Below are 4,564 nucleotides of genomic sequence, written 5' to 3'. Positions count from 1 at the left end.
ACCACGCCAGGCCAGTAGCACGTAGTCTGGAATCATTGCATAACAAAGCATGGCAGCGTATGGTCCCAGCGTATGGCATGCAGACAACATCCATTCCTTATCTCTCTTTGTTATCCTCCGGAGAGTGATATCATTCACGGTCACCTGGTTGAAATGGGGTGATTTTATTAAGGGGCCATTCAGAGGTGCCCGTTCCTGCTCAGCTGAACAGAAATGTTCCCCGCTGTTAGCCACGCGGTGGGGGGGAGGGGGTGAAGTGATCATCCCAGAGAATTGGGTGTGTGTGGGGGGGTACTTGGGTTTGTGCTGCATGTTAACCTGGAAACTGCAGCCCCTCCTTTTACATTGCAAACCCATTTTAAACGGCAAACCCAACAGGTGCTAGGTATGGGAAATGAGGGCACTACTGTTTGAAACCATTCCCACATGTTAAGAAGGTTAAAAAAGCCAAAAGACTGTGGCTTACCATGGCTGCCTGCAAGCCGAAATCTGTTGCCTGGCACTGCGTGAGTGATCTCTCACACCAAACCGGCAGGCCCTCAATATAAGAGGAAAAATGCGACCTTGTAACGAAAGCACATGTGCTGTGTAATGTGAACAGCAAAATTTAACATGAAAGAGTGTACCCATTGTTCTCTAAAATGTGTCTTTTTTAACCACCTCTCCCTTCTCCTCCACCAGCTGCAAATGTTTCTCCTTCACAGAGGCTAGTGAAGGTTAGAAGGAGAAAACGGCGGACTCAGGATGATATGTTCTCGGAGCTCCAGATGTCCTCCCACGCTGACAGAGCACAGCAGAATGTGTGGAGACAGTCAATGTCAGAGTGCAAAAAAGCACAATATGAACGAGAGGAGAGGTGGCAGGCTGAGTCGCGGGCTGAAGAGAGCAAGTGGCGGGCTGAAGAGGATAGGTGGCGTCAGCTTGCTGACAGAAGGCAAGAGTCGATGCTCTGGCTGCTGGAGCATCAAACTGATATGCTCCAGCGTATGGTTGAGCTGCAGGAAAGGCAGCAGGAGCAGAGACCGCCGCTACAGCCCCTGTGTAACCAACAGCCCTCCTCCCCAAGTTCCATAGCCTCCTCACCCAGACACCCAAGAACGCGGTGGGGGGGGGGCCTCCGGCCACCCAGTCACTCCACCCCAGATGATTGCCCGAGCATCAGAAGGCTGGCCTTCAATAAGTGTTAAAGTTTTAAAGTTTTAAACTGCAGTGTGTCCTTTTCCTTCCCTCCTCCCGCACCCCTCCCAGGCTACCTTGGCAGTTATCCCCCTAGTTGTGTGATGAATTAATAAAGAATGCATGAATGTGAAGTAACAATGACTTTATTGCCTCTGCAAGCGGGGGGGAGGGGAGGGTGGTTAGTTTACAGGGAAGTAGAGTGAACTGGGGGGGGGGGCAGAGGGTTCATCAAGGAGAAACAAACAGAAGTTTCACACTGTAGCCTGGCCAGTCACAAAACTGGTTTTTCAAAGCTTCTCTGATGCGCACCGTGCCCTGCTGTACTCTTCTAACCGCCCTGGTGTCTGGCTGCGCGTAATCAGTGGCCAGGCGATTTGCCTCAACCTCCCACCCCGCCATAAATGTCTCCCCCTTGCTCTCACAGATATTGTGGAGCGCACAGCAAGCAGCAATAACAATTGGAATATTGGCTTCGCTGAGGTCTATCCGAGTCAGTAAACTGCGCCAGCGTGCTTTTAAACGTCCAAATGCACATTCCACCACCATTCGGCACTTGCTCAGCCTATAGTTGAACAGGTCCTGACTCCTGTCCAGGCTGCCTGTGTACAGCTTCATGAGCCATGGCATTAAGGGGTAGGCTGGGTCCCCAAGGATAACGATAGGCATTTCAACATCCCCAACGGTTATTTTCTGGTCCGGGAAGAAAGTCCCTTCCTCCAGCTTTTGAAACAGACCAGAGTTCCTGAAGACACGAGCATCATGTACCTTTCCCGGCCATCCCACGCTGATGTTAGTGAAACGTCCCTTGTGATCCACCAGGGCTTGCAGCAGCATTGAAAACTACCCCTTGCGGTTTATGTACTCGGTGGCTTGGTGCTCCGGTGACAAGATAGGGATATGGGTTCCGTCTATCGCCCCACCACAGTTTGGGAATCCCATTGCAGCAAAGCCATCCACTATGACCTGCACGTTTCCCAGAGTCACTACCCTTGATATCAGCAGGTCTTTGATTGCGTTGGCTACGTGGATCACAGCAGCCCCCACAGTAGATTTGCCCACTCCAAATTGATTCCCGACTGACCGGTAGCTGTCTGGCGTTGCAAGCTTCCACAGGGCTATCGCCACTCGCTTCTCAACTGTGAGGGCTGCTCTCATCCTGGTATTCTGGCGCTTCAGGGCAGGGGAAAGCAAGTCACAAAGTTCCATGGAAGTGCTCTTACGCATGCGAAAGTTTCGCAGCCACTGGGAATCGTCCCACACCTGCAACACGATGCAGTCCCACCAGTCTGTGCTTGTTTCCCGGGCCCAGAATTGGCGTTCCACGGCATGAATCTGCTCCAGGAACACCATGATTTGCACATTGCTGGGGCCTGTACTTTGTGAGAGGTCTATGTCCATGTCAATTTCCTCATCACTCTCGTCGCCGCGCTGCAATCGCTGCAATCGCCTCCTCGCCTGGTTTTGCTTTGGCATGGTCTGGCTCTGCATATACTCCGGGACAATGCGCGTGGTGTTCATAGTGCTCATAATTGCCGCGGTGATCTGAGCGGGCTCCATGATCCCAGTGCTATGGCGTCTGGGCTGAAAAAAGGCGCGAAACTATTGTCTGACGGAGGGAGGGAGGGGCGAGTGACGACATGGCTTACAGGTACAGGGAATTAAAATCAACAAAGGTGGCCGTGCATCAGGGAGAAACACAAACAACTGTCACACAGAATGGCCCCCCCAAAGATTGAACTCAAAACCCTGGGTTTAGCAGGCCGTTGATTTCACGGAGGAAGGGGGAAGCAAATGAATACAGAACAAATCTGGTCCATCTATTTTTTTACATCTTAAGCTGGCAGCAGACGGTGCAGCATGACTGATAGCCATCGGCATCTTCTAGGTGCTTGGCAGAAAATGCTGTATTACGACTGCTAGCCATCATCGTCAAGATGGATTAATAGGACTGCCGGCAGGACCGAGTCTCCAGGAGACAAAACATGTCTGCCCAGGTGCCTCTGACTGAACTCACTGAGGAATATGACGATGACGGATATCAATCATAATACACCATCCACTGCCAAAAGACAAGGAGCTGCTGCTGTATAGCAATGCAGCCCCACATCTGCCAGCACCCAGATAGCCGATGATGGCTACCAGTCATACTGCACAGTCTACTGCCAAAAGGCAATTAGCTGCTGCTATGTAGCAATGCAGTACCACGTCTGCCGGCACCCAGATGACATATGGTGACGGTGAGCTGAGCTGAGCTGAGCGGGCTCCATGCTTGCCGTGGTATGTTGTCTGCACAGGTAACCCAGGTAAAAAGGCGCGAATCGATTGTCTGCCGTTGCTCTGACGGAGGGGGAGGGGCCTGACGACATGTACCCAGAACCCCCCGCGACACTGTTTTTGCATCATCAGGCATTGGGATCTCAACCCAGAATTCCAATGGGCGGCGGAGACTGCGGGAACTGTGGGATAGCTACCCACAGTGCAACGCTCCAGAAGTCCATGCTAGCCTCGGTACTGTGGACGCGGTCCGCCGACTTAATGCACTTAGAGCATTTTATGTGGGGACACACACAATCGACTGTATAAAACCAATTTCTATAAAACCGGCTTCTATAAATTCGACCTAATTTCGTAGTGTAGATATACCCTAAGTCCTGTTTAGCACCCCATCCCCCTGCTCCAGCCCTGATCCCCCTCCTGCCCTCTGAACCCCTCAGTCCCAGCCTGGAGAACCCTCCTGCACCCCAAATCCCTCATCCCCAGCCCCACCACAGAGCTCGCCCCCTCCCCAGCTGGAGCCCTCAGCCCCCCCTGCACTCCAACCCCCTGCCCCAACCCGGAGCCCCCTCCCGCACCCTGAACTCCTCATTTATGGCACCACCCCAGAGCCCGCACCCCCAGCCGGAGCCTCCCTCCTGCACCCCAACCCCCAACCCCCAATTTTGTGAGCATTTATGGCCCACCATACAATTTCCATACTCAGATGTGGCCCTGAGGCCAAAAAGTTTGCCCACCCCTAGTCTTAAACCAACCTGAGGGTGATGCTGCTACAGGAGGTGCCAAAGGATTCAGAAGGAAAGGAAGACAGTCTTGTTAATCTAAAGCTCCTACACAGCCTGCTTGCCAACTCTTTTACTCTGCAACGTTTTTTTTTTTTTTAAATAAGTAAGAAAGGGAAAGTCGTCAGTAGGGAAAAGGATAATTATCAGTAAATAAGCATCGCCTTCAGGTGGTGAGTTTAAAATTCTCTGTCTAGTTTTTGAGAGCAATTCTAACAAGAATGAGTAAAAATAGCCTACTTGAAACAGCTGTTATCTATTATTATATGACATGATTAGCGCTGATTGCTTCAGTGCTGAAATGGAAAAGACTCACTAATGTTTATTAT

Source organism: Terrapene carolina, unplaced genomic scaffold (genome assembly GCF_002925995.2).
Source record: "Terrapene carolina triunguis isolate 2854851 unplaced genomic scaffold, T_m_triunguis-2.0 Scaffold102, whole genome shotgun sequence".
Taxonomy (NCBI): Eukaryota; Metazoa; Chordata; order Testudines; family Emydidae; genus Terrapene; species Terrapene triunguis.
This window is presented reverse-complemented; position numbering follows the sequence as displayed.